At 48.6% G+C, this 13,562-nt stretch overlaps 1 protein-coding gene across 2 annotated transcripts in view; it reads right to left on the reverse strand.

The window, feature by feature from the left end:
• Positions 1-13,562, reverse strand: part of ASTN2 (astrotactin 2) — a 602,974-nt gene that overhangs the window by 411,671 nt on the left and 177,741 nt on the right. The window lies entirely within an intron of this gene.

Here is a 13,562-nt window from a genome sequence, read left to right on the forward strand (position 1 = left end):
TCCTGTGAAGCCCGTAACTGCCACAAATCCACGTCATCCCACAGCCTCAAAAATTCACACACACACCCCCCCAAGAATTCAGGCTGAGGTTTTTAAAAGAGCCTAAGGGAGTTAGGCACCCAAAACCCGTTGAACTTTGACAGGAGTTGACCACTAATTCCCTTCAGCTTCTTTGGAAGTCCCAGCCTAAAGCTGCCTTGCGGCAGAGCTGTCCCCTGGATCCTGCAGGATGTCAGTGCTGCTTCTCCATTTAGGCTGCGCGCGCCTCGGGGCCTAAGTTCCCTCTACGCTTCGCGGCCGTGCAGCAGCCTATCAAGGGCAATGCAGGCGCTCGGGGATGTGGTGGGGAGGCATGAAGGTACCAGCTTCTCCTGCAGCTCTGGCCCCCAGACCTGCTATGGCCAGGGAGAGGCGGGGAAAGACGCTCTCCCCCAGCTCCGGAGCTCCCGCAGCCAGGGAGAAGCGCCTCTCCCCGCCAGCCCAGCTGCAGCTGCAGCGAGAGAGGGCTGGGGGAATCCGCTCTCCCCACCCTGGCCCGGGACAGCCTGCACGCCAAACCCCGCATCCCCAGCCCCAGCCCAGAGCCCGCATCCGCAGCTGGAGCCCTCACCCTCCTCCTGCCCAACCCTCTGCCCGCTCTTGCACCCTGAACCCCTCATCCCCAGCCCGGAGCCCACACCCCCAGCCCGAGCCCTCACCTCCTTGCACCCCAGCCCTGAGCCCTGCACCCCTCATCCTCAGCCTAGAGTCCACACCCCCAGCCCGAGCCCTCACCTCCTTGCACCCCACCCCTCTGCCCCAGCCCTAAGCCCCCCACGCACACACCCTTTGAACCCTTTGGCCCCACCCCACATCAACTCTATATTGGTGCACATAACAAAATTCATTCTGCACATGCATGGGAAAAATTAGAGGGAACATTGCTCAGGGCAGGGACCACATGTTCCCTTGTGCCTCACAAAGCACCTATTGGGACTTAGCTAATGGTGTGGCCGCATGTCCCACCTGTCTCTTCACTACATTGCAAGCTCCCCTTGGCGGCCCTCATGTACCCCCAGTTTGGAAAGAAGAGTCCAGACTGTGCTTTAATTTTAAAAATGCCTGGGGGGCGGGGGGAGATGCATTCTGGTTGGGCTGTTTGTTTTTTAAAGCCTGCCTCCTGGGGGGAAGAGCACAGAGCAGCAAGCCACCCCCAACGCACACTCCACCACCTTCTTCACAACAAAGGCTCCTCGCAATACTCTAGCACCAGCTGTCCTCCCCCCTCAGGAGCTTTCTTGGCCAGGTGCTACCCAGACCAATATTAAATTACTGTGAGCCACATCAGCTGCAGTGGCCAGGGATGGAGAAAGAGGGAGAGAAAAAGAACGAACAAACTGACTTTGCCTTGGATTAGATCTCCCTGCAACCCAGGTGTTAACAGACTTTGCAGACACCCACTGAGTTCAAGGCACAATCCATTGATCATCTTTATTTAAAGTGTGAGGACCTAATCCAGCCCCGGCAGAAGCAGATGCCTCACCCTGGGGTACTTCCAGGGGAATCCCCCCACTTACATAGGAGCTACACTCAATTTTACAACTTGGGTCCCGTTAATTATTAAACCAGTAAGACAGCACGGATTGCAGGGTTGCAGAAGTCCCCCAGTTGCATGGAAACCTGGAAGCAGCCCTGCTGAAATCCTCCTCAGGAGCCAGAAGTCTCAATAAAGGTGCTTTTATCTCTAATCCTGTTTGCAGTTTTACAAGCTCATCAATTCACTGAAACTGATCTCAGCTCAGGGACAAGCAGGGCAGGGTTTCTTGCTGTTTTTGAATGAGATATTAATGTAGATGGTGAATGAGGGAGGGGTCTTGAGGAAAAAACAACATGTCATGTAATCAAAGACTGTATAATATAATATGCAGATGCACAAGGGGGCTGAATTAGAGCTTCATGGGCAACCACAGTACTGGCATATCCTCACTTCTGAGCGTTTGACTTTGCAACCTTACCATTCTTTTTAACATAGTTTGCATGTGTAATTTGCTAGGTTTAAAAAAAAGCAAACTGGAGGAGGAACCTAACTGCATCATGTGGCAACACACTGACATCCACATGGGCCCTCAGATGGGTTGGTAGGTTTAGACCCACCATTTGGGCTAATGAACTGCTAGCAGTAGAAGGTTGTCATCCTCTATGAGGACCAGCACTAGAAGGGGATGAGACACACTGTGCCAGTGGGTTTCAGATATTTGCCAACAGATAAAGAATGGCGAGACGCAGGGATTGTGGGTTCCAATCCACATTCTGTGCTCCAGTTGTCACAGAATCCTCCATCCAATGGCCGCCAAGCCTGACCCCAACTGACCCATCCCCTCCAGCCTGTCCCAGCCCTTTGTCTCCCTCCTGGCTTTTCGTCCCAGGCTCCTCACCTAGCTAGTCTCACTCAGGCTCCTTGTCCAATCTCAGGCTCCCCTCCCCCTGCACCCATTCCTCCCCCTCGTGGGCTCCTAATCTCCTTACCCCAGCCAGTCCCAATCTCTTCCTGCCCACCTGCAGCAACTCCCAGTTCCAGTTCACCCCCAGGCTCCTTGTCCCAGTCTATTCCCTCCAGTCTGGCTCTTGTCCCCTCTGCATTTGAGGCAGACTGCTTCCTCCATGTTTCCTGGGTGCCGGCAGAGGGAACATTGAAAGCACAGGAGAGAATCTCCCTGCTCTTTGTTCCCGTGCCCAGTGCCACAGCAGCAACTGCTGGGACAGTCCCGCTCAGCCCCAGGAGGATAGCTCACACTCAGTCACTCTGTGGGCATGGCACAAGCATAGTCTGGCTGGCACACAGGAGCTGTGTGAGAGGAGGGAGCGTGCTCTTTGCAGACGCTGTCTTCAGAGAATTTGGCTGCCAAGCTCTAACAAGTCTCTGCTGAGCAAGTGCGAACTGGGATTTTTCAAAGGTTTAGACCTTGGCTAAATTTGGGTGTTTTTGTTTCCCCCATGGAAACAGCACCAGGACATCCCCTTGCCAAACATCAAGTCCCCGCTGCAAAGCAAGGGGGCACTAGAATGTCCCAGTCAAACGGCAGTATGAATTTTTTTAACCCTGGGCAAAACAAATGCATTTTTCCCTCGCCTCACTCTTGGAAATGGCAGAGCCATTTCAGCCGAAAGTTTCCAGAGAAATTCAGCCTGAGGAAGACACCCAGCATGGAACATTTCAGCTCGACCGGTTAAATCTCAACAAAGTTCTACACAGCTGAAAACGGGGAAGTGCTGGGCAAATTTAATTGTAGGCGTTGCACCTGCAATGCCTGGTAATAATTTTAGCATCGCATCCTTACACGGTCCTGTCCTCCACACTCCAGACTTCAGACCACACTCAGTCCATCTCTTTCTGGCAATCCGCCCTCCCCCAGCTGCTCCTCCTTCATCAGCTTTTCTAGCTGCCAGAACAAAATGGTGAGTTTTATCCCCGCATTGCCCCAAACACAAAAAGCATGAAACTTTGAGATTTTAAAGGTAAGCCTCCCAGGGATCGTTCATCTTCTGGAGAGCGCTTAACAGTGCTGGGCAGAGTTTCTCCAGCTAGTCTTTGATACAGGATCGCCAGGAGAAAGGGAGGGGTAGGGGAGAGGGAGATGAAAGCTATTCTCCTCCTGACCCAGCTTGGACAGCAATCATTATGGCTGGCAGAGCAGAGGCACCCACTGGCTGCCTCTGCATCACTCCACTTTCAAAGAAGGTGGCTTCAAAAGGCACCTGCAACAGAGAGCAGAACAAGACTCTGAGGAGGAAGCAATGGAATCAAAGGCACAGCCCGCAAGGGGCTCCTGAAAAGCTGGCCAGTGGGGCTGGTTCAGGGGAAAGGAAACTCAGTAGCTCGCTGGCCTGTTCACTCAGCACCAAGATACACAACTCAACCCCCCTGCAAGTTCCCTTCCAGGCTGGGCGAATGACATGCCCTCCCTATGAGACCAGAGCCATCCTGGGCATGCCACGTGATGAGGGCCCTACACACGGGCCATGCTCAAGGACCCTTTCAAGCCATCTCTTCACTGCTCCACTCCCTCTGCACACACATCCTTAAGCCCAGGGCACTACATTTTAATTTTCATCTCTCCTGCCCATCCCACCCAAGGAACATCTCTCATGGTATTTCCATGGCCCCTCCCCACCATAGTGACAGGAAGTTACTCCCCAGTGGTTAGGGTGCTAGCCTGGGACTTGAAAGACCTGAGTTCAATCCCCTGCTCTGCTACAGACTTCCTGGGTGACCTTGGGCAAGTCACTTAATTGTTGTAGACTTAAGTTCCCTGCCTGTAAAATAAGGTTAATAGCCCCACCTCATGGGGTGTTGAGAGGAGGAGTGGGCACTTCCCCCTGCAATGAATTTGCTGAAAAATGCAAACTATTCACAAATGTCCATTTGAATCAATACATGGAACACCTGGTTTTGACACACAAGAATTTTGTGGGATTTTTTTGTGGGGTGGGGGTTCTTTTCCATGAGGGGAAAAAAATCAGTTTCTGTTCAAAACAAAGCGGTTGTTTGTTTTTTTTTCCAGTTTGTTGGACAAACGAAGGAAAAAACAATTATTTTCTCAGTGCTCATTGTGAGGATAAATACAGTAAAGATTGTAAAGTTCTCAGATACGAGGGTATATATGACACCTGGTGTCATCGAAGTACCTTAGCTAGACCATCTCCCCTGCCTGTCTCCAGTGAATGAACTAGGTTCAGGGCTCCTTGTTGTTTAGGCTCAGGTAGTTTCTAAGCTTTAGCACCAAACCAAGTGAACCGAAGCAAAGCCATGCAGTGATAAGAGCCCAACTACCTCCAAGTCCTTCTACCAAACAACCTGGCAGGAAGAGCCTGGTGCCGTGTTACAGGGCTGGAATGGTTGAACAGAACGCTGCAGTTTAACTTCTTTTTTAACCTTGGCCAACAGCAGGCTGCTTTGGCATATATTTAGGGTGCCTTCCAAAGGGGTCAGTCCTCAGAGCAGGAACTGTCTCCTGTCTGACAGAGGTTGTGCCAGGGGACAAGCAGCCAGGGCCAGGCGTGGCCCCCCCTCCCCACCGTCTAGCTCATATGGGACATTTGGAAGCAGGATTCAGGAACCTGCCCTCCAAAACCAGGCTGATTTAGAAATTCCAACCCCTGACTCCACACAAACAGACTGATGAGGCTTCCCCAACGCATTGCACCCTGCAGTACGTCCAGTCCTGCTTTGGTGGGGATGGGAAGCCAAGGGGGGTTAATTACCTGGAGAAGCAGGTACTCGAGGGAAGCAGGCTTGAGAAAGCTGCAATGCTCCTTTCATTTCCTTCTGGGTTTCCAATTTCCCCTCCTAGCCGGTGCACCAGTAACTTCTGGTAAATTATGGTGCAGTAGAGACCTCTAGATGCATTAAGACAACCCTGATCAACAGTAAATTATCTGCTGGGCAGCAGGATCTATTAATCACTTATTTATTTTAAAAAGGAAAGATGCTCATTGAACCTCTTTATTTACCTTTGGCAGTTTAGATAACCACCATATTTCAGTGCTGGCTTTTATCCACCAACAGCTTTATGTTCAGAGGCTGGAATCCCTCAGCTGCCTTAAGCAGCTTTCACTTTGATTTGTTTTTTGTTAGATTGTCAGTTCTCATGCCTTAAAAAACCTTCTGACCCGTTCTGCTGTTTTTAACCATCTGTCCCAATAGAGGGCGCCATACACCCCTATTTGAATATTGTCACCCAATCCAAAAGGCATATTTTCCTGTCTCCCAGTCCTGTGCTCTAACCCCTACGTCACGCTCCTTCCCTGCAGGGGGCATTGAGTTCCACATTTCAGCTGCACTCCAAGTACAATCTGTATCCTCAAATCACCCGCTGTGTTTCCAGGTGAATATGGCATTCTGCATTTCCTGTTTTAAACCACTGTAGAGGAGATGGGTGTGTTCTGTTAACTGCAGCTTCTGTGTTCCACCCCAGAGCAGGCTGCATTTCAGTAGAAGGTGAATCTAAAAGGGCGTCATGGGTACCCAGCACTTCCTGGGAACACAGTCCATAGTCGGCAAAGGTGTTGAAAGGTGCCATACAAATGTAAAGTAAAAATGGAGCTGCCTGGAAAAGCAAGAGAAGGGGAATGATCGCACTGGACCATTGATAGCGCGACCACCTACACAGGCAGCCTAAAAAGGTGGAGCTAGGCGAACCCAGCCAGAGGCTGATCCAATTAGGATATTGATTAACAGATGCCCTTCAAATAGACACTATAGACTAATAATCAAACACATTGGAGCTTTACACCTAGATGTAAACATTATATTTTTGTATTGATATTTAAACAATAGTCACAGGGGTCCATCCTACTTACCAACCACTGTCATTGAAAAATGTGACCTAGGAATGTAACCTGATTAACTCCCCCCACATTCCAAGCCTCAGACACCTTTGTCAGCTCCTCATTCATCTCAGCAGTGAGACTCATCTCTGTGGCTGTAACTAGAGTTGTGCAAATAACTGATTTTTTCAGTTTGCTTGCAGTTGGGGGGGGGGGGGGGGGGAGATAGTGGACAAAAATTGTTTCAGTTTTACCCCAAACAATTTTTTAAAAAATAACTGATGAACCAAAAAGTTGGGCAGGAGGAATCTGTATGTTGAATGAAACATTTGATTTTGAGCCTGTTGTGTGTTTTGCGGTTTTTTTACATTTTTAAACACACCTGAAGGAAATTTCAAAATGAAAAGCGCTTTTGAATAAAAAAAATTAGAAACATTTCAAAAATGCTGAAATGAAATGTTTCAATTTCTCCCCCCACATAAATTTGGAGTTTTATTTGGCACCCCCTTAACACAATTTGGAAAATTCACAAAATGTTCTGATTGACCGAAGTCTGCATTGTTCTCTGGAAAAAATAACCACAAAAAACCACCACCACGAACTATGCCCAGCTCTAGTTATAACCTGCCATGGATTTGCCTCAGATGACCCCTCAAGACCCAAGCTTTACTCAACTCCCCTTTGTTCTTTCTCCCAACCAACAGTACAAATATTTAGCTTTTACACAACCTCTTCAGTCCACAGCGCTCAAAGCACTTTACAAAAGAAGGTTAAGAGCATTACCTCTGTTTTATAGATGGGGAAACTGTGCAACAGAAAGTTAAATGATTTGCCCAAGGTCACACAGCGGGACAGTAACAGAGCTGGTCATAGCATATAGGTCTCCTATCTCCTAGCACATTGCCCTGTTCATTAGGCCACACGCCCGATGCACAAGAGCCTTCTCTCCTGCAAATACACTACTTAGAACAGCCTCCCTGTAACCTGTCTGTCTAGCCAGCTCCCCACCCACAAACCTCAGCCAAGGGGTCCTTCCCCTATCCCGCCTCCTTCTGTGCCCACACCTCTATCTTCCTCTCTCTCCTACTTATTAACTCTAAATGTGTGACACTTGATAGAAGTGTTTCAGAAGAGAGTTTGTAGGAAAGTGGTATTGTTCAAAATAAAGTTAGATTATACTATACAGGAAAAGACTTTTTTTTTTTTTTTTTTAAGTCAAATGTTCTCAGAGACATATGACCTTCCCCATAGCTGTTAGAAACACTTAGCGAAAAATCAGATACAATGGCAACCATTTAAACGCAGTTAGTGTGGGGAAGCAAAGCCAGGGAGGTTTATTTGCCATTTGTTTTTTCTTGAGTGGGATGGTGGTGGTTTGTTGCTGAATTTTTTACAGCCAGGTGCTCAGAGGTTCTCAGGGAAAAAGGCAGTCCTTCTGCCACTAGCAGTTCCTGCAGAGAGAGAACTCCAGCTGTAGGACTCTGATGAGGTTAAGCATTAATTAAATCAAACTGCGAGAAAATAATTACACACACACATCCGTCAGGCCAAGTTGACACTACCCAGTAACAAAGTTGGATGCAAACTCCATCAGCGAAATTGTCATGCGGCTGTTAAAAGGAAATAAATGCATCCCAAACGGACAATTTCATTTAGGGGAAGAAAAAAAAAATTGGATTGCAAAGGATTAATGAGGCGAAGGGTTTGTGTTGGCAAATGCATGCAAAATGCAAACATAGTGAGTGGTGATATCATCATTTAACCTTAATGTTCAATAGTGTTCCGATCGCTAACGCACCAGAGGAGCAATTAAACGCAAGCCATAAAAACAAAAAACTTCCAAAATGGGAGAGGAGCTGAGAAATGAATAGAAAAAGACATGCCTGGTTGCAGCAGCATCACAGAGCTCCTGGCCAAGGTTTCCACAAACAACTAGGTGCATGAAGTTTTCGGGAGTTCAATTTGAGGTGCCATAAAGGGGTTTGATTTTCCATGGGTGGGTGCTAAGCTCTTTACTGAAAATCAGGCCTCTTAAAGGCGTCTCAAGCTGGGCTCAAGATCACTCATCACTTTTGAAAATCACAGGGGGGATGGGGGCCAGGGAGAGGGGGATTACATTCTGAATAACTAAGGCAGCATGCTACTGAACCTACTAGCATCACTATTGAACCCGAGAGTATGTGCCGTGATGAGAGGGAGGGCTTAGCGTGACTATGCAGCATGGAGATGACCTGGAGGAAATGAAGTCACAGAAGAAGGTGAGAGCACAGGTGATAAGGTCTGCATTTGCTCCTCCCTGGAGGAGAAAAGAAAGCATCCAAGAGAGTTACCCATTGGAGTCAGACAAGAAGGCACTAGGAGACATTCTATACAAAGCCCTTCCCATGAAAGGAGAGTCTCAGAAGAACACTGCTTCCCACCCAAAGATCGCAAAGCACCTCCTTAAAACCCATGAATTAAGCCCCAAAGCACCCTTCTGAGAGAAGCATCATTCTGCCTTTATGGATGGGACAACCGAGTGAGTTGTCCAAGGTCACAGAGCATCAGTGACCATCGTAATAGAACTCAGTAGCCCCTACTCCCAGCCCCTAATCTCATCTCTGACCATATTTTCCATGCACCTTTCTCCTCTTTTAGCTGTTATGTTCTGCGGACCCCATTTCCGAGTGGATTTTATCCTTCCTGCCGAGGAGAGCTCTCCCTATGGAATGGCTCAGCTTGGTCCCCAAGAATCTTCCACCCTAACGAATGAGACACAGGGAGACAGATGTGGAGGGCACACACAGAGAACAAATCCCACCTATCCACAGTGAACTGAGCCAGCCCCTCAAGGAGTGGAGAGCAAGGGAGAGTCTGAGGACCAACATGGTTTTCTGAACAACCCGTGCTGACATGCTCAGAGGCACAAGTACCAGGCATATTCCTGGGTTCTGCTGGCCTAGAAAGGTCCCCTTTTTAACAGCAGAGAGGTTTATGCCTCTAGCCTGCTGCAACCATCTCAGTGTCACCAGGAAAAATTAAACTCAAGCTCAGGAAGACATCCAGAGGACTGGTTCACCTTTCCTCCCCATCTTTCCCCCGTCACCTGACACCACCTGAGACCAGACTCCCCTCCAAGATATGGGCTTGTGAGGACCTGTTTTGCACTGCTGGGCCAGGCACTGCCTGCTGCTGAAATAAGAAACTCAATATATTTCAGATGTGCACCCAAACGCCCTGAAGGAGACAGACACTTTCAGGAAAGCAAAATACTACGAAAAGCACATCAGGGATGATTTATCGACAAAGCAACTGCGAGCTCCAGTTTCAAATCAGCCTGCTTTTCACAGGCTGGCTTAAGCCAGAGGCAGCAGGACTAATGAGAGAAAAGCCCTACACCAGACTCCTCTAGAGAAGATTGAGTTTGGGGGTAAGGGCGCTGTGACACCGACGGAGCCATCAATTACTGGAGACACAAAACCAAGGTTCTGACCACACGTGGCCATGGCAATTTTTATAGGAGTAGGGCTTTGATTCCGCATGGGTCAGGTCTCTCTCCGTAGAGGATTGTGAAGGTTTCCTGGTGGGAGTGTGAGGAGATGTTACTACGGGAGGTAGCATGAGTGGGTCCTGAACTGGAAAAGCAAAGAGGAAGGGTTCAGTTTGAAAACCCCTGCCAAGGCCAAGATCACAAGCACGTCCCACTCTCCAGTGTCCATCGTGCCCCAGCACGAGCATTCAGAAGGCACATGTCTGGGAAAGAGGGGTGGATGAGGGAACCGAACAGTCCAGCAGAGGATTATTTGTTCCCTTTGAGGGGAGCGCGAATGGAAGAGTCTGGGAGATCTCAAGCCAATGCGAGCATTCAGAAGGCACATGTCTGGGAAAGAGGGGTGGATGAGGGAACCGAACAGTCCAGCAGAGGATTATTTGTTCCCTTTGAGGGGAGCGCGAATGGAAGAGTCTGGGAGATCTCAAGCCAATGCCTGCTGGGCATTTCTCCCATGTTGCTCTAGCAGCCCCAACAGCCGTCAAGTCGCAAGAACGGCCAACTACCAGACCATCTGCGTGGGAGGTTACTAGTTAGGGAGGGCTGCCGGGGTTTTCACTAGGAGTAACGTGGGGAGATTAAGAAAAGGAAGCATTCGGCTGAATACAAGGAACATTTTCCTAAAGGCAAACAGTGTTAGGTTGCTGACATCTCTTCACGAGTCCCAGGTGGTCAGATGGTCATAGGGCAGTGGAGAGCCATTAGAAAGTGGCAGTTTATCCAGGAGATCTGGATTCAGGGACCTCGCTCCTGGGCTAATGGGTGCTGGGAAAGTTTCTCCATCCTAGGGTTCTGAGCAACACTTTAGGTTGGTTGAGGAACACCTCTGGCCACCCAAAGACCAGCACTGGTGGAGAGCATTGCTAGCTTTGCTCAGCTGCTGGGGTGACTAGAAAATGTCTCCCAACCACGGGCTTTAAAGGAGAGAAAAGGTAATGTTTGGTGGAGGGGAGGAATCTCACAGGGCAGCCTGTCTGACCCCAAAGTCATCCACCTTCACCTTTCTCTGAAATACAGAGATGCATATTTGAGTAACCACAGCAGACTAAACCAAATAATCTAAACCAGTTAAAGAGTCAGAATATTTTCTTCACACTAAGTGAATAATTTATGGCCAGAGCTATAATAATAATAACAATAATAATAATAAAAAAGCCCTCTCCAGTCATCTACCACAGGAAAATGTACCCAGAATAAAAGATCACATTTCAGGCTCATAAATAAATGAAAAACAAAACCCACAGTAAACAGAGAGGAAAGCGTTTTTCCCCAGGCTTCCCAACATTGCTGCAGAAACAGCCATGCAGCCGACCCACACTGCTCTAGGCACCCACATGAAAAGCATACCATAGCCACTTAAATCGAAGGAAGGTTCTCTGCGTCAAAGTCATAAAATGACCCCCCCTCTCCCTGCCATCCACCAGCATGGTTCAAACCCTGGAACTTCAGAACCAAGCCACACATTTCAACTATGTGAGTTAACAGACGAAGTCCTTTAGCTGGCAGCACGGGCAGGCTATTATCCTCTGTGCAAACTAGCCACTGGAGGGGGACATAAATACTTTGAGAGTGTTACACTAAGCAGCACAAGCTGAGTTAGGCAGTATGGGAGCTGGAGAGCCACAGGGATTTTTCCATGTCCAGCAGCGTAAGTAAAGAACCCCCTTTACATTCATTACAGCCCAGCCGGTCTCTCCTCCTCTGTAGCGGAATTACAGAGCGGCGGGCACGGTGTGGCAGGAGTGCTGTACTGTGCAGGGTTGATGTATGGCTGGGCAGGAAGCAGAGACACTAGAGAGGTGTGGGAGGGAAGGCTAGAGGAGGAAGTTCGGAGCACTGAGGTCTTAATGGCCAGTAGGAAAGACAGGCCCAGGATCTCTTCGCTGCAGAGTCACCTTCTCCAGAAAGGCTGAAGGCCCCCATGGCGAGGCAAGTGGGTTAATGAAGCGCAAGGACACCATGTGTTCTCTGCATGGTGCCAGAATGCCAGCTGCAAATGAGACCATGCTGCCCATTGCACCCTGCAGAGCCTGAAGGGGAAGCCAGACAGCAAACAACATCCCTGACAGTTCCAGAGTCGCAGCAGGTCTGGCCCGCCGGGACCGGTGCAGAGAATGGCCTGAGGCGAACGGAGTCAGCCCCCACTGGAGTTCTCACCAGGAAAAGTTCTCACTAGACAGACAGCACAATGGTTTTTATTGCTGCACTAACAGAACCTCTCCTTGATAAGCTGAAGGACGGATTGGCATCGACTCACCACGTTCCTACTGCACACCCAGACCCCCTCCTCACTGCAGAGCAGGGTCTGACCCCGGAAGGGGGCCAGCTGTACCTCACACCCTGCTAGCCCACCGACGGCCCCTGCAGGGCAAACTTTCCCACAGACTGACCCCACCCTTCTAGCAGGAAAGAGGTGCCTCGCTCCCAGAAGCTCTGATCTCCTCTGCTCCCAGAACCCACTGGGACACAGAGTGAGCGTGTTACTTCTCCAAGGGTATGTCTATACTGCAATCATGGGGCTGACACAGCCAACCAAACTCTAACTAGCACGGGTACTGAAGTAGGGAAGCCAGGGCAGCACGTGTTTCAGCATGGCCTGTACAAGCCAACCTAGAACTCTGGGTAATTACTTGGGGGGCAGCCTGCTCTGAAGAGCGTATTGCTCCAATACCCAAAGTAGCTAGATTACAGCTAGCTCAGGTACGTCTGCACAAGCTGCAATCACATGCGGTAATTGCAGTACCGGTAGGAGCCAGGAATCCTTTGAAGCACCATGTGAATTGGAGCGGGTTTCTGGGATCTGGAGCCATGAGGTTAAGAACAGAGTGGGCTGAAAACTTTGGACAACTTGTTGGGGGTTTTTTTGGTAGGAAAATGCTGATCCATCTAAACCAAATTTTTTCTGCAGGCCAGGGTCCATTTTGAAGGATTTCTTACATGAAAAAAACCTGAACTTTCAAAACTGTCCTAATGTTTGTTTTTATATTTTCTAAATGAAAACTGACAGTTTTCTGGTTCAAAATGATGTTTGGTTTGGAAATTGTAGCAAATTATATATATTTAAAAACAAAAACATTTAAATGGTTGAAGTTGAAACAAAGTGTTTCAAACTTATTGAAACAAAACATTTCAGTGGACCAGAGCCAAAGTTTTATTCGGATTTTTGGTTTGCAAAAATTTGAGATTTTGACATTTCATTCCAAGTTAGTAAACAGCCAGAAGTTAATGCACGAAGGGCCATGTGACTTCTCTGGGCATTAATGTTCTGCCACTGGGTTATTAGCAGCTGGGCACCAACGTATGTGTGGTAATGTACAAGTCTCACACTGCAGAGTAACCAGGAACCTACATCAGTGCTACACAATACCCACAATGAAGAGCAACATCTCCCCCTGCTGTTGAGTATAACCCTACCCCTTACTGACAAGTTCTAAGAGTAGGATCACAACCAGTCAAAATCTAGAACATTTTGTGCAGGGGTGTGGGGGGCATGACAAACAGTGCCACAAACCAAACCATACTGTCAGGCCATGTTGTATTATGCTTTGAAATCCATATAAACATGCTACATTGTACATGATAATTCTCACACCATTATTCTAAAATAAAACAATCAAAAACTTTCCCCCAGTCTGTCTGAAGCCATCTCCCCAGCTAATCTAGTCCAGTGAAGCTATGTGGCATGTCCCTATTTTTCCCCCTTTATTTCTCTAGGTCAAAGATTGGC

Source organism: Lepidochelys kempii, chromosome 16, assembly GCF_965140265.1.
Source record: "Lepidochelys kempii isolate rLepKem1 chromosome 16, rLepKem1.hap2, whole genome shotgun sequence".
Classification (NCBI taxonomy): Eukaryota; Metazoa; Chordata; order Testudines; family Cheloniidae; genus Lepidochelys; species Lepidochelys kempii.